This window comes from Pristiophorus japonicus, chromosome 3 (assembly GCF_044704955.1).
Source record: "Pristiophorus japonicus isolate sPriJap1 chromosome 3, sPriJap1.hap1, whole genome shotgun sequence".
Taxonomy (NCBI): Eukaryota; Metazoa; Chordata; class Chondrichthyes; family Pristiophoridae; genus Pristiophorus; species Pristiophorus japonicus.
In genome coordinates this window covers 193,586,959-193,607,828 of record NC_091979.1, presented here as the reverse complement: position 1 = coordinate 193,607,828, position 20,870 = coordinate 193,586,959, and the positions used below count along the sequence as shown (strand labels likewise).

General features: G+C 46.9%; 1 protein-coding gene across 6 annotated transcripts in view; it reads right to left on the bottom strand.

Moving 5' to 3' along the window:
• nbeal1 (neurobeachin-like 1) overlaps positions 1-20,870 on the bottom strand; it is a 503,417-nt gene that overhangs the window by 316,298 nt on the left and 166,249 nt on the right. The window lies entirely within an intron of this gene.

Sequence of the window (20,870 nt, the reverse complement as noted above, 5' to 3'; positions counted from 1 at the left end):
TGTCCTTTTGCGCATGCGCACCCTGGACTCCGCCCTCGACGTGCTATGCATGCACACAACCCGCCCTGAAATTCGCAGCCATCTACCTCCATCCCACAAATGCGCAGACTCAAACCGGAAGTGGGGCCTGTATTGAGCCGGGAGGTGCTGCCGACCATGTTGCTTTGCTGATTTAGACGTTTGTCTAAAATATCGCTGTGATTATCTACACGAACATTTTCACGGCCTTTTGTAGGAGAGAAAAAAAAATCGGAGGTACTGAGAGACTGGGGGGGGCGGAGAGCGAGAGGGAGACTGGGGGGGTGGGAGAGAGAGAGGGACTGGGGGAGAGAGAGAGAGCGCGAGAGAGACACAGGGGGAGAGAGAGGGAGAGGGAGAGGGAGGAAGAGAGAGAGAGAGAGAGAGAGGGAGAGGGAGGGAGAGAGAGAGAGAGAGAGAGAGAGAGAGAGAGAGAGAGAGAGAGAGAGAGAGAGAGAGAGAGAGAGAGAGAGAGAGAGACTGGGGAGCGGGAGAGAGAGAGAGAGAGAGAGAGAGAGAGAGAGAGAGAGAGAGAGAGAGAGAGCGGGGGGGGGAGAAGAGAGGGAGAGGGAGAGGGAGAGAGAGAGAGAGAGAGAGAGAGAGAGAGAGAGAGAGAGAGAGAGGCTGGAGAGAGACACTGGGGAGCGGGGGAAAGGGCGAGAGAGAGAGAGAGAGAGAGAGAGAGAGAGAGAGAAAGAAAAAGAAAGAGAGAGAGAGAGAGAGAGAGAGAGAGAGAGAGAGAGCGAGAGAGAGAGGGGGGCTGGGGAGCGGGAGAGAGAGAGAGACAGAGACTGGGGAGCGGGGGAGAGAGCGAGAGCCGGGAGAGAGAGAGAGCGGGAGAGAGAGAGAGAGAGCGGGAGAGAGAGAGAGAGAGCGGGAGCGAGAGAGAGAGCGGGAGAGAGAGAGAGAGAGAGAGAGCGGGAGAGAGAGAAAGAGAGCGGGAGAGAGAGAGAGCGGGAGAGAGAGAGAGAGAGCGGGAGAGAGAGAGAGAGCGGGAGAGAGAGAGAGAGCGGGGAGAGAGAGAGAGAGCGGGAGAGAGAGAGAGAGAGAGAGCGGGAGAGAGAGAGAGAGAGAGCGGGAGAGAGAGTGAGAGAGAGCGGGAGAGAGAGAGAGCGAGAGAGAGACTGGGGAGGTGGGGGGGGGAAAGAGAGAGAGACTGAGGAGGTGGGGGGGGGGGAGAAAAGAGAGAGCGAGAGAGAGAGACTGGGGAGCGGGATAGAGAGAGAGAGAGAGAGAGAGAGAGAGAGAGAGAGAGAGAGAGAGAGAGAGAGAGAGAGAGAGAGAGAGAGATAGATAGTGAAACTGGGGCAGTAACTTGGGCTAGAGGAGATCAGGAACTTGGGCTGGGGGAGGGGGTGGGGGGAAAAAGGAACTCGGGCTGGAACCTGAGCTGGGATGGGGCGGGAACCTGGGCTGGGGGTGGGGAGGAGATCAGGAACTCAGGCGGAGATGGGGCAGGAATTCGGGCTGAGGGGGAAAGGAGGTCAGGAACTCTAGCTGGGATGGTGCAGGTGCTTGGGCTGGGGGGGTGGGAAATCAGAAACTTGGGATGGGGCAGTGTAAGGAGATAAAAAAGTCACTAGAGTGGAGACAGACCGATGATCACGAAAGGGGATACTGAAGGTAATGAATTGATCTGACACGTAAAATGGTCCAAATTAAAAGGTATTAGGATGTTCTGAGGAATCAGGAGTTCCTCTGTCTTACGGTAGGGATTGTAATATAGATCGATTATGTAAAAGTCGTTTCTGCATGTAAAGCACGCTTATACACTCACTTAGTGGGTTAAGAAGAGGGAAGCAGCAATGCCTAATGGTTAATGAACCATCCGTTGGATTAACCTCATAACAGACTCATGGAAGCGTACATATTCAGTGCAGAACAAGGACACAAATGTTTGGAACATAGATTATAGCAGCATGGGAACAGGATAGTATTGACTGTAATTTTGACTAGAGTTCTTGGGAGAGGGATAAGGAGGCACCACCCTAGAAAACAAAGTTAATCAACAAGTCATGAGAAACTGAGGCAAATTGAATAAAAAAGGAGAGAGAAAACGGGGAATTATAGACCGGTTAGCCTGACATCAGTAGTGGGGAAAATGTTGGAATCAATTATTAAAGATGAAATAGCAGCGCATTTGGAAAGCAGTGACAGGATCGGTCCAAGTCAGCATGGATTTATGAAAGGGAAATCATGCTTGACAAATCTTCTGGAATTTTTTGAGGATGTAACTAGTAGAGTGACAGGGGAGAACCAGTGGATGTGGTGTATTTGGACTTTCAAAAGGCTTTTGACAAGGTCCCACACAAGAGATTGGTGTGCAAAATTAAAGCACATGGTATTGGGGGTAATGTATTGACATGGATAGAGAACTCGTTGGCAGACAGGAAGCAAAGAGTGGGAATAAACGGGTCCTTTTCAGAATGGCAGGCAGTGACTAGTGGGGTGCCGCAGGGCTCAGTGCTGGGACCCCAGCTATTTACAATATACATCAATGATTTAGATGAAGGAATTGAGTGTAATATCTCCAAATTTGCAGGTGACAGTAAGCTGGGTGGCGATGTGAGCTGTGAGGAGGATGCTAAGAGGCTGCAGGGTGACTTGGACAGGTTAGGTGAGTGGGCAAATGCATGGCAGATTGCAGTATAATGGGGATAAATGTGAGGTTATCCATTTTGGTGGCAAAAACATGAAGGCAGAATATCTGAATGGCAGATTAGGAAAAGGGGAGGTGCAATGAGATGGTACATCATGGTACATCAGTCATTGAAAGTTGGCATGTAGGTACAGCAGGCGGTGAAGGCGGCAAATGGCATGTTGGCCTTCATAACTAGTGGATTTGAGTATAGGAGCAGGGAGGTCTTACTGCAGTTGTACAGGTCCTTGGTGAGGCCTCATCTGGAATATTGTGTTCAGTTTTGGTCTCCTAATCTGAGGAAGGACGTTCTTGCTATTGAGGGAGTGCAGCGAAGGTTCACCAGACTGATTCCTGGGATGGCAGGACTGGCATATGAGGAGAGACTGGATCGACTGGGCCTGTATTTGCTGGAATTTAGAAGGATGAGAGGGGATCTCATAGAAACGTATAAGATTCTGACGGGACTGGACAGGTTAGATGCAGGAAGAATGTTCCCGATGTTGGGGATGTCCAGAACCAAGGGACATAGTCTTAGGATAAGGGGTAGGCCATTTAGGGCTGAGATGAGGAGAAACTTCTTCACTCAGAGAATTGTTAACCTGTGGAGTTCTCTACCGCAGAGTTTTTGATGCCAGTTCGTTAGATATATTCAAGAGGGAGTTAGATATGGCCCTTACGGCTAAAGGGATCAAGTGGTATGGAGAGAAAGTAGGAAAGGGGTACTGAGGTAAATGATCAGCCACGATCTTATTGAATGGTGGTGCAGGCTCGAAGGGCCGAATGGCCGCCTCCTGCACCTATTTTCTATGTTTCTGTAACACATTCCAGAAGGGTGACCTGTGATAGGAGATCGACAGGTGGGGGAGAACCACTCAGAGCCAGTCTGAGCAGTAGGCCAATCGGTGGTTGTGTAGGAGGGTCGCACACCACGAAAAACTGTATAATTGTAATTGTAAAACCTCTGATCGGAGAAGTGTTCATCGGAACCTTCCCGAGCATGCTTGAATAAAAAAAAAAAAATCGGCTGAACCCAGGTTTAATCTGAGTGATGCCGTGGTCGCTATACGAGAGAGGGCAGGTGTCGATTCCTTATATCAGGGAGTCCACCTTGAGGAAGAGACGTCTTCTTTTTACCCCAATAGGCAGGTACTTGGGATGGGGGTCGGAGTGAGAGGGGAAACAGGGAGAGATTGGGAACTTGGGCTGTGGGGGGGGGGGGGAGAAGAGATCAGGAACGGGGCTGGGGGAGAATCAGGAACGGTGCTGGGGGGGGGGGGGGGGAAGAGAGAATCGGGGGGGGGGGGGGAAATCAAGAACGGGTCCGGGGGGTGGGGGAGTCAGGAATGGGGCTGGGGGGGAAAGTCAGGAACTAGGGCTGGAGGGGGAAATCAGGAAAGAGGCTGGGGAGGGTGAGGAAATCAGAAACTTAGGCTGGTGGCGGGGGGGAGGGGGGTGGGGGGGGGAAGAGATAAGGAACTTGGGCTGGGGTGCGGCGAATCAGGCACTTGGGCTGGAGGGGGGGGGGGGAGAAAGAGATCAGGAACTTGGGCTTGGGGGGGGAGGGTGGGGGAAATCAGGAACTTGGACTGGGGCAGTAACTTCGGCTTGGGGGTGGGGATGGGGGCGAGATCTGGAACTCGGGCGGGGATGGGGGGGGAAATTAGGGAGTCGGGCGGGGATCAGGGAGTCGGATGGGAATGGGAGGATCTGGGAGTCAGGCGGGGATGGGGGGGAATCTGGGAGTCAGGCGGGAACGGGTCGGGAACTGGGCTTGGCAGGGGGCACCAGGAACTTGGGATGAGGCAGCAACTTGGGCTGTGTGCGTGTGGGGGGGGGGGGGGGGCGCGGGCAGGCGGTGGGGGGCCGGAACTCGGGCGGGGGGAGATCAGGAACTCGGGCGGGGGATGGGGTAGGAACTGGGGCTGTGGGGGAAAGATCAGGAACTCGGGCGGGGATGGGGGTGTGGGAAATCAGGAACTTGGGCTGGGATGGAGGCAGGAACTTGGGCTGGGGGTGGGGGGGGGGTGGGTGCGGAGGTCTTAACCTGTGCAAGTGAGCTCTCTCCTGTCTGGTGTCGGCAGTCAGAATGGTTCGAATTACACTTTGCAAAGTCAGATTACCTAAGCAGGGCTGTTCTAATTACACATTTCAGAGGGCGTGTCTTATTCTCCAATGGGACCAATCAGTTCATGTGATTAGGGTAGACCCAATCCGAGTATTTTTCTGTTACAAATAAACGCGTCCATAAAATATGCCGTAATGATTTAGCTTGAGTTATTCTTATGCATGAGAAAAGCCCTTAACTGCTTAATCGTTCAATCTCTTCACATCTGCTTTACACTTCTTCAAACACCATCTCCTTCACCTATATTTACCTCCAGAAAGTAAATGTAGATCATTTTGTCAATTTTTTTAGAATTTTGCTTTTACCCCGTTGCTGTTTTTAATTCCAATTGTCTTATTTTGCCACCTATTTCCTGCCGAGATACAGTTCTGTAGCTGGCCCCAACATCCTGGTACCTCACTCATGGCCATTCTTCACAGGATTGGAAGTGAGTGTTGGTCGACTAATTGACTATGGGAGGCAGAGTGAGGAAAGAGCGAGGAAGGAAATCACATCAAAACCTGACCACCTAGCGTCAATACCAGCATTTTCAGCAAAGTCACTGGGTAGCAATGAGGAGTGAGAACCCTGTCCAATTTTCCCTTTCCTAGCCCAACGACAGAGTCTAATTTGTAGAGCTCCTACTACTGTCCTGGTTGAGATCAGCTAAATCAGCTCAGGCCACAGATCAAACCTAGAATCCTCTTGGACTTTATGGCTTGTGCACTTACCTGTGGCTCAGCAGGGAGGTCCATTTGCCAATGTTGACAAACCCAATAACTTAGCACACCTGAATTAGTGACAAAGTGTCCAGCGAACTATGAAAGGTTTCTTGGCTAGTAGCATAACCATGCTGCATCGTCATCAAAGAATTCATTGATATGAAGAATGTGAAGAATATACTTTCAAATATATTTCATGCCCTTCAGTTATGAGAGGTGATTCTCATCTATCTTCAGAGGATGTGTAGATACCATTTCAAATTCGAAAAAAAAATCTGGGCTTTCCCAATAGACCAGTGAATAAATATAAAGCATGGTTCAGTAACTTAACCGTAGAGAGAAGGAAATTACAAAAAGACTTGCACTTATACAGTGCCTTTCATGACCTCGGGACGTCCCAAAGTGCTTTATAGCCAATGAAGTACTACTGAAGTGTAATAATGTAGGAAACACGGCAGCCAATTTTCACACAGCAAGCTCCCACAAACAACAATGTGACAATGATCAGATAATCTGTTTTAGTGATTTTGATTGAGCGATAAATATTGGCCGGGAGACCAGGGAGAACTCCCCTGCTCTTCTTCAAAATAATATCATGAGATCTTTTACGTCCACCTGAGAGAACCTCATCAGAATGATGGTTGCAGCTAATGCAAAAACAGAGCTTTGCTGCAGCAACCAGCATCTACTTGAAGCAATTAGAGTATTTCCACACACACACACACACACACACACAAATGAATATTATAGTGATAACATGAGAGGGAGAAATTCTATGTCCTAAACATTAAGACCGAAAGCAAGAAATGCAAGACAAAAAGCAAGCAAGCAAGAAAAAAAAAAGAAAGACTGACTTACACTGATATAGCACCATTTATGAGCTTGTGATGTCCCGAAGCGCTTAACAGCCAATTAAGTACTTTTTGAAGTGTAGAGCCTGTTGTAATGTCGGAAACATGGCAACCAATATACTCAGCAAGGTCTCACAAAAAGCAATGAGATAATGACCAATCTGTTTCCCGTGATATAAGTTAAGGGATAAATATTGGTCAAGACATGGGGAAAACTCCCCATCTCTTCTTCAAATAGTGCTGCGGGATATTTTACGTCCACCTGAGGGGGCAGACGGAGCCTCGGTTTAACGTCTCACTTGAAAAAGGTCAGATTGGAGCAAAACAGCATCAAAATATTGCCTTGGAATCTCAAATCAGAACAATTGCTGTGTACAAGTATGTATGTTAATCTAAGTAGCTGCCTTTCAGATAGTGTTGAGAGAAGCCTTCCTCATATAATGGGTTCTCACTTTCCCTGGTTTCTCACCATCAAGGAAACATTAGATAATACCACGATCAACACGCTCATCTCTGCCGAGTGATAAGGTTTACATAAAGTTTACAAAATAAATAACTGTCTGCAGTGTCAAATGTTTTTGTTCCATCTGTATAGAATGTTAAAGCTCTAGGTAGCGACAAAGCAGAAATTCCATTTTGTAGCAGCAGGTCGTGACAAGGGGAGATTTTTGTTTTCATAATTTCCAAACGCAAACAAAACTCAAGCAAAGGTTAAGGTCGTAAATAAGAGGTGCCATCTGCTCTATCCAACAATTAAACAAGACAAGCTGAAACTACGACTGAGGCACAAATTTCACAAACAAAGTGTGATAAAATAAGAGCACAGTATGTCGTGAATGTAAAAGTTTTAGCATCAGAAGAAATGGGGCTGACATGAGCTTATTAAAAACAAATCCCAGAGAGTTGGAAGAATACAACCAGTTAGACTTTCCAGGTACCGTTCATAAACATGGACATCATTCAGTACAGGTACAGCGTCGAGAATCCGGAAGCCTTGGGATCAAGGCCGCTCCTAATTCTGTGTATTTCCGGACTTTAGAACCTCTTTATGACATCCCGAATCCGGAAACGCCCGAGCCCAGGTTCGTGCATTTCCGGACTTTGGAACATCTGTCCGACATCCCGAGTTCGGAAACGCCTGGGCCTACATAGGTAGGGGAGGGAAGGGGAGGGGGGAGGCGGCGGCAGTCGGCCTGAGGTGGAGGAGAGGTCGGTGGCCGCCCGAGGCGGGGGAGGGGGCTGACTGTGGCAGTCTTTTCTGTTGTGTAATATCGGGACAAGAGGAGGCCAGTCAGCACGTAAAAACTATACGTGACGGTGTGCTCAGAATAAGTCCATACATACAACTCGGTGGGGAGAAGGCCTCACAAAAATGGCTCTGAAATGATACAAATCCCTTAAAAGTTTTTGACTGCTTTGTCCACATACTAAGATAAGATGGCTATATCAGCAGAACATGAAGTTCACCAGCAGAACATATGAGGGAGCAGAGTAACAGCCTTAAACACTAAAAAATTGGGATATCAAAAATAACAGCTAGTTAAAAAAAAATCACAAAAATTCACAATGGAATGGATCTTTCCATAAAGCACCATATTTGTGTTTTTTGACAAAACCTGCCCTAGGAATGAAGTCTGCCTGAAAACTCACCAAAAGACCAACAATACTTCCAAGCCATTTTTTAAAAAGGGATATGCAGTACAGGTTCTTCTACCACTAGAGGTGGCCATCATGCTTTCTAAATATATGTAAAACCTTCAGAAAGAGTATACAACACACATTCCAAAATGCAGGAAAGAACTATATAAATACAAGTTAGTACTTACTGGTACCAATACACTAATGGGGGGGGAGAATAGATTCATGTCAACACATTTCAATAGTTTATATCCAAAGAAAAGTCTTGCAATTTATTTTTGCTTACAGCAAGTTGATGTGTTACAGTCTTAGTGTACAATGTACGCACCGAGTGGCTGGGATTTTGAGCAGTCGAAGACTGATTACAGGGAGAAGCAGTAGTGTTAGCATGTGTTTTCTCATTATATTGTGCCAGAGCTGTGGTAGCTACCCGATTCATGCGAGTTTAACACACTCCAGATACTTGTTGTTGTCCATGTGCTGGCCAACTGCTCTCTAGCAACCAAGACCATATTTCAAAGAATTTCTCGCTTTATTTTCTTGGAGAATTAATGCCACTTTCAAACTGGGTCATCTCCCATAGTGTTTCGATCCGATCGGACGAGCAGGAAGTCCTTCTTCTGCAACTGTGGCAGTGTGCACGAATGGATTGTGTGCTGGGGGGGGGCAGGGGGTAGGGGGTGCGGCTGAGGAGACAATGCGCCAGATCTGGCTCAACAGGATCCTTGGCAATCTTATGGATTTTTTTCTGCCACGAACTGGATCTTTGAGCATGAGCAGAAAATGTGAAATACTAAAACCTCTCCAGCACTCTGAATAATTCACCCCACCACCAGTGACAGACCTGCAGCTATCAGTACTTCAGTGTTACTCTAGGGCTATAATCTTAATACATCTGACAAAGTGCGCATTTACAATTGCAGTATTGGTTCAATGTGATTTCACTTTAGACTTAATACAGCCCAAATCGCAAGTCAGTGTCCTACTTGATGAGAGAGTGAAGCAGAGCAAGACTCCCTGGAGGAGAGGGTCTTGCTTTGCTTCGCAGGCAGCTTGGTTATCACCCATATTCCACGAGTGTATCATTGGTGTGAAGCTGAAACCACTTTGTAGCAATTTTAAATTTGTAATGTAATGTAAATTCACACTGTAAAGGGAAAGGATTTGTATTTCCATAGCACCTTTCACAATCTCGGGATGTCCCAAAGCACTTTACAAAATATTTTTAAAGTGTAGTCACTATTATAATGTAGGGAATGCAGCAGCCAATTTACTCGCAATGTGATAATGGCCAGATAATCGGTTGTAGGTGTTGGTTAAGGGATAAATATCAGGTGAACTCCCCTACTACTCTTTGAATAGTGTCATGGGATATTTTACGTCCACCTGAGAGGACAGACATGGCTTTGGGTTTAATGCATCATCCGAAAGACAGCCCTTCCAACGGTGCAGCACTCCCTCAGTACTGCACTGAAGTGTCAAGCCTGAAGTATATTGCTCAGGGCCGAAAGTAAAATGCTTTGTGTATTAAAAACGTGAATGCTACTAAGATCAGGTAGTTTCTCTCAAAGTGGAGCTCATCATGTTACATTCTCCATTTCAGTTACAGCATGCAACAACAGCATTCCTCACTTGTGATGCAAGTTCATAGAACTTCAGAGGAACAGCTGTTCTCAAATCAGCTGCAGTGACTTTGAAATTTTGCTTTTTATACCCATGAGTCACGCTGACTTGATAAATACATGATGTCAGATAAACAAGCCTGTTTTTTTTCACAATTAGTAATTCTAGATTACATCATCTCGAGCTCTTTTTCATAGGGTTCAATCTGCAGTGAGTCAGTCTTAACAACTAAGAGGTTAACACCAGCATGTATATGTTTATGGGGTGGGGGGGCTGGTGAGCATGGACCTTTAAACCAGGCCGCCTTGATCATTTACTTTCCTGAAGATTGCTTTAGTGCAGACTATTTTAAACAAAAGAAAAGCTCCAAACAAGAGGCTTTTCGTTCATGTAAATCTTTTGAATAAATTTGAATCGACAATACTATATACATAACAGAACATGCTATATTCCGATACTATTACAGTAATCATTCATAACTTCTATTTCCACAAATGATGTTGCGTTAAGATTTTGCTCTGATGCTATAAATGGATTTGGCATGGACAGTCCCACTCGATCAGATATATGGCAATATTGATTATTTAATCAGTTGTTCTGCATGCTCCCAGGCTCTTGCAATTTATGTTTCACTTCAGTAGACTGGCACCACAAGGACTAGTGCCAACAAGTGCAGGGGAGGGAGAGAGAGGGAGGATATTCTTCTGGACAGGAGAGAGCAAATCAGCAGTAGGAATTTGGGAAGGATGTTCACGTAACACATTATACGAGTAGGACTCTGGCTGTCTCTGAAACAGCCCACGATTGAGACCTGTTTCTGTAATAGCTTGAACCTTCCAGATGCCAATTTGCTTATTTGCAACACAAGAGTAAAATTCCCAAACCAATCCATATTACTTCCACTGATCTAAATGTGACCAGATACCGAGCATTGTCTACAGTAAACACAAAATAATACGCTGGTAGATCTCTTTACCCTCCCCAGTTCACATGTCCCATTTAAAAAATCCATTCTTGGGAGGTGGGCGTCGCTACCAAGGACGACATTTATTGCTTATTGCCCTCGAGAAGGTGGCGGTGAGCTGCAGTCCGTGTGGTAAAGGTACTCCCACAGTACTGTTGGGCAATAGCCCACTTAAGCTCTGGAATCCGCTAAAAGTTTCTCACTGTGCTGTTCTGCATCAATGATTTTCTCTAACTGCTTCACAATGCAACAAATCACATATTTGGAAAGCCTTCAATTGAAAGGCAATTTTCTAACTTCATAACATCTCGCATGTCAGCAGCCCAGACCGCAAGTGCAGGTATCAATTTGATTCTTCCAGTTATGCAGAATAACTATTTACAATCAGGAATCCTACCAAACAGGCTGTTGCTTTGCATCCCAGGCTGTTACTCTGCCAAGCGGAGGATAAAAACTTTTATCCTCCTTGTATCTCCAACATATCTCAGTTAATCTCTCCTGAACGTTTTAGGCAGACAGGTGTATATTGCATCCGTATTAGTACTTTTGCAGGTATAAACTGAAGGTTTTCATCAACAGTGTAAGTGCTCTGAATGTGCCTTTGTAACTCAACAAGTTGACTTCAGCCTGCACGAATCCCAGAACAGAAGAAAAGTTGGATTAAGACAGGCATTCTGTGGTGTGTTTTCTGATGAGCTTATCCTTGAAGAGGCTCAAGTACAGACTTGACTCACCAGTGAGGTGAGTATGCTGCAAGCAAGCTTATTAAGTCAAGTAAGAAATATGAATTGCATAGTAAAAATTTGCCCATTTTTAAAAATGTGTTGCTTGGTCTTCTAAAACAAATGTTGCAATGGGCACTGTATTGAGAAATGAGGGAAAACACGATAGATGGGACAATAGGCAGATGCCAAGAACCTGGGAGCATGCCGAACAACTTATTAAAATATCAATATTGCCAAATATCTGGTCGAGTGGGACTGTCCATTCATTTCCCATTGGTTGCTCGTTGCTTGGAATGCTGACTTCAACACGGAGGTCACCCACATGTATTTTCTCGCTCAAACAATTTTGATTATCTTCTTTAATCATAATCTAATATCCATAAAGATCAAACCACCCATATAGTTCTTTGAGGATGTAACAAGCAGGATGGATAAAGGGGAACCAGTAGATGGTGTGTATTTGGATTTCCAGAAGGCATTCGATAAGGTGCCACATAAAAGGTTACTACACAAGATAAGAGCTCACGGGATTGGGGGTAATATATCAGCATGGATTGAGGATTGGCTAACTAACAGAAAAAAAGAGTCGGGATAAATGTGTCATTTTCAGGTTGGCAAAATGTAACTAGTGGGGTGCCACAGAATCAGTGCTGGGGCCTCAACTATTTACAATCTATATTAATGACTTGGATGAAGGGACCGAGTGTAATGTAGCCAAATTTGCTGATGATACAAAGATGGGTGGGAAAGCAAGTTGTGAGGAGGAAGCAAAGAATCTGCAAAGGGATATAGACAGGCTAAGTGAGTGGACAAAAACTTGGCAGATGGAGTATAATGTGGGAAAATGCGAGGTTATCCATCTTGGTAGGGAAAATAAAAAAGCGAATTAATAGTTAAATGGAGAGAGATTACAAAATGCTGCGGTACCGAGGGATCTGGGGGTCCTTGTACATGAAACATAAAAAGTTAGCGTGCCGGTACAGCAAGTTATTAGGAAGGCAAATGGAATGTTGGCCTTTATTATAAGGGGGGGTAGAGTATAAAAGTGGGGGGGTAGAGTATAAAAGTGGGGGAGTCCTGCTACCACTGTACAGGGTATTGGTGAGGCCACACCTGGAGTACTGCGTACAGTTTAGGTCTCCTTATTTAAGGAGGAATATACTTGCATTGGAGGCAGTTCAGAGAAGGTTCACTAGGTTGATTCCTGAGATGATGGGGTTGTCTTATGGAAGAAAGGTTGAGCAAGTTGGGCCTATACTCATTGGAGTTTAGAAGAATGAGAGGTGATCTTATTGAAACGTACAAGATTCTGAGGGGACTTGACAGGGTAGAAACAGAGAGGATGTTTCCCCTCATGGTGGAATCTAGCTGTGGATATATTTAAGGTGAAGATAGACAGTTGTCTGAACGATAAGGGAGTCAAGGGTTATGGGGAGCACGCAGGGAAGTGGAGTTGAGGCCAAGATCAGATCAGCCATGACCTTACTGAATGACGGAGCAAGCTCGAGGGGCCAAATGGCCGACTCCTATTTCTTATGGGTAAACATAATCGCTCTTGCTGATCTTGCAACACTATGGGCCCAAGTTTCCACAAGAAAAAAAACGGGCGCCCCTCCGAGCCTAAAACGACGCCTAAAAAAATCCTCGGTATTCTCCACCTACTTACAGGTCCTCTGGCCCTCGGCGCAGCCAGCACAAGCAGGGGGGGGAGGCGGAGCCAGGTCCCGGCGCTGAAAACAGTGCCGGGACCTCTGCACATGCACGCTACAGTCGGCACGCAAGTGCAGTAGCTCCAGGCGCCGAACTGTGTGGGAGGGGCCCGAAGCACGCAGCCCCTAGCCCTGGCTGAATGGCCTCACTGGGGCTGCGTGGATAAGGCTCCTCCCACGGCCAGCTCCTGCTCCCCGCCCCCGGACCAGACCCGACACCCGCTCACCTGCTCCCCCCCCCCCCTCCGCCGACCAGACCCGACCCGACACCCGCTCTTCTCCCCCCCACCCGCCGACCAGACCCGACCCGCCACCCGCTCCCCGCCGACCCGACACCCGCTCTTCTCCCCCCCACCCGCCGACCAGACCCGACCCGCCACCCGCTCCCCGCCGACCAGACACCCGCCTACCCCCCCCCCCCACCCGACCCGAGACCCGACATCCGCTCCCCCCCCCCCCACCCCCGACTGACCCGACCTGCGCTCCTGTTCCCTGACCCGACCCCTCCCCCCCACTGGACCCGACTCCCGGACTGGATCCGATCCGACCTGACCTCTCCCTTCCCCTCCCCCCCCTCTCTCTCTCTCTCTCCACCCCTCTCTCTCTCTCCCCCCCCTCTCTCTCTCTCTCCCCCCCTCTCTCTCTCTCCCCCCCTCTCTCTCTCTCTCTCTCTCTCCCTCCCCTCCCCTCCCCCTCCCTCCCCCCCCTCCCCCTCTTCATCCCTCTCTCTCCCTCCCCCTCCCTCCCCTCTCTCTCCCTTCCTCCCCCCTCTCTCTCTCCCTCCCCCTCCTCCTCCCCTCTCTCCCTCCCCCTCCTCCCCCCTCTCTCTCTCTCTCTCTCCCTCCCCCTCCTCCCCTCTCTCTCTCTCCCTCCCCCTCCTCCCCTCTCTCTCTCTCTCTCTCTCCCTCCCCCTCCTCCCCTCTCTCCCTCCCCCTCCTCCCCTCTCCCTCCCCCTCCTCCCCTCTCTCCCTCCCCCTCCTCCCCTCTCTCTCTCCCTCCCTCCCCCCCCTCCTCCTCTCTCTCCCTCCCTCCCCCTCCTCTCTCTCTCCCTCCCTCCCCCCTCCTCCTCTCTCTTTCCCTCCCTCCCCCTCTCTCTTTCCCTCCCTCCCCCTCTCTCCCCCTCTCCTCTCTCTCTCTCTCTCTCTCTTCTCCTCCCTCCCCCCCCCTCCCGCTCAGCGACACGAACGGCTTTCTTCCCCCCCTCCCGCTCAGCGGCACGAACGGTTACAGAATTCTCCCTGCTGAAGCACTTTCACACAGGTAGGAAGATGGTTTATTTAATCTTTTCTTGGCTTATAAATGTTTATTCAGGTTGGATTTATTTGTATAATATTTGTAGAAGTATAAATAAGGATTTATTGTCGAATTTAATGAGTTCCCTTCCCTTCCCCCACCTCGTTCTGGACGCCTAATTTGTAGAACAGGTTTTTTCAGTTCTACAAAAATCTTCACTTGCTCCATTCTACTTTAGTTTGGAGTACATTTTCACTGTGGAAACTTTCAAATCAGGCGTCAGTGGCCGGACACACCCCCTTTTGAAGAAAAAATTCTGTTCTAAACTAGAACTGTTCTACCTGACTAGAACTGCAGAAAAAAAAATGTGGAGAATTGCGATTTCTAAAATAGTCCGTTCTCCACCAGTTGCTCCTAAAAATCAGGCGCGAATCATGTGGAAACTTGGGCCCTATAGGTTGTAAAGTCCTGTCCCCTCAGTACAGATTCACACGAGGCATGTAGTGAAGTGAAGTTAAGGTCACTCTGGACCTGCACCTTTATTTCACAGCTCTGGAATGCTGCACTTGCCTGAGACCTGTCCTTATATACCTGTGTATGGACTTGAGCAGACTCTCCATGTTGCGCTGGAATATGGCAGCTGCCGAACTGATGCCGAATGGGCATCGAATGTACATGAAAAGGCCTCGATGTGTGTTGATGGTGGTGAGTAGCTTGGATTCCTCGGTCAATTCTTGCGTCATATACGCAGATGTGAGGTCTAATTTTGAGAAAAGTTTACCTCCAGCCAATGTGGCAAATAAGTCCTCCGCTCTGGGCAGCGGGTACTGGTCCTGTAGGGAGACTCTGTTTATGGTAGATTTGTAGTCCCCACAGATTCGTACGGATCCATCAGGCTTCATGACTGGGACGATGGGACTTGCCCAGTCACTAAATTCCACAGGTGATATAATGCCTTCCCGCAGAAACCTGTCTAGTTCGTGTTCAATCTTTTCCCTCATCACATAGGGTACAGCTCTGGCCTTGTGATGGACCGGTCTAGCATCCTGTGTGATGTAAATTTTGACTTTGGCCCCTTTGAAAGTGCCCACACCTTTGAAAGAGATGTTCAAATCGCTTTATAACTGTTGAGCAGGAGGTCCGTTCCTCTAATGACATGACATGGACATCATCCCATTTCCAGTTTAGTTTTGCCAGCCAGCTTCTCCCCAGCAGTGCTGGGGGGTCTTCGGTTACAATCCACAAGGGAAGTCGATTCACTGTCCCTTTGTGTGTGACAGAGGGCATGGCGCTGCCGAGGACTGGTACGATTTCTTTGGTATAGGTCCTTAGTTTGGTGTTGACCCTTGTGAGTTTTGGTCTGTCTCTTTTATGAGGCCACAGTTGTTCAAATTGTTGAGCCCCCATGAGAGATCGACTCGCTTCCGTATCCAGCTCCATGTTGACAGATATCCCGTTGAGTAGGACCCTCATCATTATAGGAGGCGTCCTGTTGTCGGAGCAGCGGCCATTGATCGTGTTGACTCGCTGTACACCGGTGTTCCGGGTACTGTCCCCACCATCTTCTGGTCCGCTTTCCAACCCATCCGATTCATATACCAGCCGAGCTGCTGTTTTTTGCACATGCTGGCCAAATGCCCTGTATATTCACAATTTCTGCAAACAGCCTGCTGAAATCGACATCCCCTTGCCGAGTGCCCACCCTCACACCTCCAGCACAGACCTGTTCCATTGTTCAAAGAGTTCCCAATTGTAGGTTGATGAGGTGTGAACGGCCGTTCCTGTGGCCCTTGATGGCTTCTGCCTGCTGTCGAGAACCTGTTCTCCCAGTTTTGTCTGTGTGTGGGGGTAGCAGCTTGTTTAGCGCTGTGAACTTCTTGTTCCAATATTTCGTTAGTTGTCGTACCTGCATTGTAAATTAACCTCGTCTCTTCTTCCCCTACCAAGAATGTCTGTGCAACCAGTGCTGCTGCCTCTAAGGTCAGGTTCTTGGTCTCTATGAGCTTCCGGAATATGCCTGCGTGGCCTATTCCTTCAATGAAAAAGTCTCTCAGCATTTCTCTCCTCAGTTCATCGGAGAATTCACATAAACTAACCAACCTCCGAAGTTCCGCCACGAAGACGGGTATGCTCTGGCCCACACAGCGTCTGTAGTTGTAGAACCTGTGTCTGGCCATGTGTAGGCTGCTCGCTAGCTTCAGGTGGTCTCTTACCAGTGTGCTCAATTCTTTAAACGACTTGCTTGCTGGTTTCTCGGGTGCCAACAGATCCTTCATTAAGGCGTATGTTTTCGAGCCACAGCTGGTCAAGAGATGGGCTCTTCTCTTGTCTGCCGTTTCGTCGCCTAACCAGTCTTTGGTTACAAAGCTTTGCTGGAGCCTTTCTATAAAGTCCTCCCAATTGTCTCCCGCATTGTACTTTTCATCTGATCCGTTGTTCGCCATTCTGTGGATTCTGTAATCCCGTAACCTGTCGCCACTGTAAAGTCCTGTCCCCTCAGTACAGATTCACATGAGGCATGTAGTGAAGTCAAGGTCACTCTGGACCTGCACTTTTATTTCACAGCTCTGGAATGCTGCACTTGCCCGAGACCTGTCCTTATATACCTGTCTCTTGCAAGTGCACCCCTGGTGGTAAGGTATGCTGGTGGTTACAGGTCATATCTTATTACAGTCATGTATAGCATGTTGGGATACAGTTATATATAATAATGTAAGATACATGACATAGGTGAAGCACTATTATTGCATGAGCTGAGCTAAACTTCAAACCACTTCTTCATTTTGTAGACAATTCATAAGACACTGTTTCTGCATAGGAATAAGAACAGTAAAAGGTAACAAAATGCTTCACGTACAAAGCATTATTTAGATTTGTGCTATGTAGGCAAATATGACAACCAATTTGCACACATAAAGATACCACAAACAATGAAATCAATGACCAGTTGAATTATTTTGATTGTGTTGGTTGAGGGAAGATGTTTGGCCAGTAGATCAGTAGAATTTTCCACTCTTCATTCAATAGTGCCATTGGTCACTGAATGTCCACCTAAACAGTCAAGTCTCAGTTTAACATTCTAGTCCGTAATTTGCGGTCAGTGGCGAAGCAAATGCTGGCCCCGAAATAAGCTTCCCATAAAGATCTCACAATCACAGTGGTGAGAAATTCGGCTTTTCCGATGTGCAGTTGAAATTAATATAGTAGTGTGAGCTGCTGTGACTTCAACAAACTGCCTGAGCAGTCAATACATTGCAGAATTTTCACAGACAGGGAACCAGGAAATAGAAAGCACTAACAATTTTTTTTAATTTACAGGAAGTGAAATAAAGATTGCAACATACACATTGTGTTAAGGTACAGTTGAAATATCATGAATAAACTTTTAAAACTTTTTAAAAATTAGTTTTTTTTAGACTAATTTTAAAATCTAATAATTTTTTAAAAAACTAAATGGAGAAATTTGACATTCCACCATACAAAATTCACCCTCATGGACTGGTTAGGCCGAATGGCTTGTTTCTGTACCATATATCCCAAGTAAAATTAGTTTTGTAGGAGCAGAACAGTTGTTTATCAGTTGTTATTACCCATTAAAAAACCCTAGTTACACTTCTTTTTATGATGTTTCCTACAGTGATATTTGTTCAGGAAAGGGGAAGGTTTCATCAGGTCAGTGATTGCACTGCTTATCGGCTCGGGGAAGAGGTTCCACAGTGCAGCCTGTGCAAGAGCAGTAAATGACAGGCTGCAACTTTAGGATTTCTGCGTGAGGCTGTGCGTGTGCTAAATCCTCAAGTTACAGTCAGTTCGCCATCTTCAGGACTGCAAGCTTTGGGCCAATGTTTGAATGTGGCAGTTCCTCTGCACAGTACTGAAGTACAGATAATGGTCTGAAGTGGAACTGGAACCCACAACCATCTGACTCAGAGGCAACAGTACTTCCAACCTGAATCAAACTGGCACTTTATTCTAAAACAATAAACATCATCATCCTCCTCCTCATCATTGGCAGGGTGACTTGCTTCCATGCCGAAAACGGATAAGTTCACAGGTGTTTCAATGATATTCCGGATCCCAAACTAAATCTTGAAGGGTGAAAGACGCCTGCACCCCAGTCACCACACGGGCTTGACAGAGCTTGGTCTTGGTCCAGTGGCAAGGATTAACCAAGACGACTGGAGACCAGCTCTGCTGCACTGACTTACTGCGTACACATGTTGCAGTGTGGGTTGGCCTATGCTACCCCTGGGCGCTTGTCTCTTCTGGGCTCTGAACTCACGCCTCCCCTGGGCCCCGATCATAAGCTCTTGCCGCTCCTTCGTCCCGACCTCCCCTCTCCTGCTGTACCTGTCCGCAGTCAGCCATCGCCCTCCTGCAGCAGCATGCCGCCGCATATTTCTCCCTGCTCCCTCTAATGGCCCCAAGCTTGCTGATGGTCTTGCAGGCCGGGACTGCGCCGATTTCCGGCCAGGCCGCCACACGCTGCTCCCTCTAATGGCCCCGGCCTTCTGATGGTTGTGCAGGCCGGGACTATGCTGATTTCTGGGCCGGGCCGCTGCAATAAACAAGCCAAAACTAGCATGCAAATGGAAACTAGTCCAAATACTCATTCACTCAAACGTGAAACTGCAAATGTCATTTCATCCAGGATCATCAGCCAAAGAACATTTCTCTGCTGTGATTTTAGGCATGAAAGGACAGTGTTCAGACTCACAGTATCTTTATGCATTCTATAGAAAGCACAATCACAAACAGGCATTGCGTAATCTATCCATTCAGACTTGAAGGTCTCATTTACAGTTCTGATTATGAGGTTCTACTGAGGGATTATGAGCAGCTAGGGGCCAAGTTAAAAAGCAGAACCACAAAGGTAATAATCTCTGGATTACTACCTGAGCCACGAGCAATTTGCATAGGGTAAAGAAGATCAGAGAGTTAAACACGTGGCTCAAAGACTGGTGTATTTCAGTTCGTGGGACACTGGCATCAGTACTGGGGTAAGAGAGAACTGTTCCGTTGGGACCATGCTGGGACTACATTCCTAGCGAATCGAATAACTAGGGCTGTGGAGAGGGCTTTAAACAAATTAGTTGCGGGGGGGGGGTGGGGGGGAAAGGTGGGGAGGAGGATTCAGGTGAGCGGAAATTTAAAAAGTCAAAGAATAAGGAGAAGGCAATAGAGCAGGGTAGCACTGTGGGAGATGAAAATCAGAGCGTCACAGGAAGCCATTACAGAGACATGGTTGCAAAGTGACCAAGGCTGGGAACTAAATATTCAGGGGTATTTGATAATTCGGAAGGACAGATAGAAAGGTAAAGAAGATGGGGTAGCTCTGTTAATAAAGGATGAGATCAGTACATTATTGAGAAACGATACTAGCTCAAAGGATCAAGATGTTGAAACAGTTTGGGTGGAGATAAGGAATAATAAGGGGGAAAAGTCGCTAGTGTGCGTAGTCTATAGGCCCCCTAACAGTAGCTACACTGTTGGACGGAGTATAAATCAAGAAATAATGGAGGCTTGTGAAGAAAAAAGGAATGGCAATAATCATGGGCGATTTTAACCTTCATATTGATTGGACAAAGCAAATTGGCCAGGGTAGCCTTGAGGAAGAGTTCATAGACTGTATCTGGGATAGTTTCTTTGAACAGTACATTGTGGAACCAACCAGGGAGCAGGCTATCTTAGATCTGGTACTGTGTAATGAGACAGGATTAATAAACGATCTCCCAGTAAAGGATCCTCTGGGAATGAGTGACCATAACATGGTTGAATTTCAAATTCAGTTGGAGGGTAAGAAAGTTGGATCTCAAACCAGTGACCTAAGCTTAAACAAAGGAGACTTAAACAAAAGTATGAAGGCAGAGTTGGCTAAAGTGGACTGGGAAAATAGATTAAAATATGGAATGGTTGATGATCAGTGGCAGACATTTAAGGAGATATTTCATAACTCTCAACAAAAATATATACCAATGAGAAGGAAAGACTGCAAGAGAAGAGATAACCATCCGTGGCTAACTAAAGAAATAAGGGATGGTATGAAATTGAAAACAAGGGCATACAAAGTGGCCAAGACGAGTGGGAGGCCAGAGGATTGGGAAACTTTTAAAAGCCAGCAAAGAACGACTAAAAAAATAAAGAGAGGGAAGATAGATTATGAAAGCAAACTAGCACAAAATATAAAAACAGATAGTAAGAGTTTCTACAGGTACATAAAAAGGAAAAGAGTGGCTAAAGTAAATGATGGTCCATTAGACTAGGGAACTAATAATGAGGAACAGGGAAATGGCAGAGACTTTGAACAAATATTTTATACTGATCTTCATGGTAGAAGACACTAAAAACATCCCAATAGTGGATAATCAAGGGGCTATAGGAAGGGAGGAACTTAATATAATCACTATCACTAAAGTAGTAGTACTAGGTAAAATAATGGGACTAAAGGCGGACAAGTCCCCTGGACCTGATGGCTTGTATCCTAGGGTCTTAAAAGAAATGGCTGCAGAGATAGTGGATGCATTGTTTGTAATCTTCTCTGGATTCTAGGGAGGTCCCAGCGGATTGGAAAACCGCAAATGTAACGCCCCTATTTAAAAAAGGAGGCACACAGAAAGCAGGAAACTATAGACCAGTTAGCCT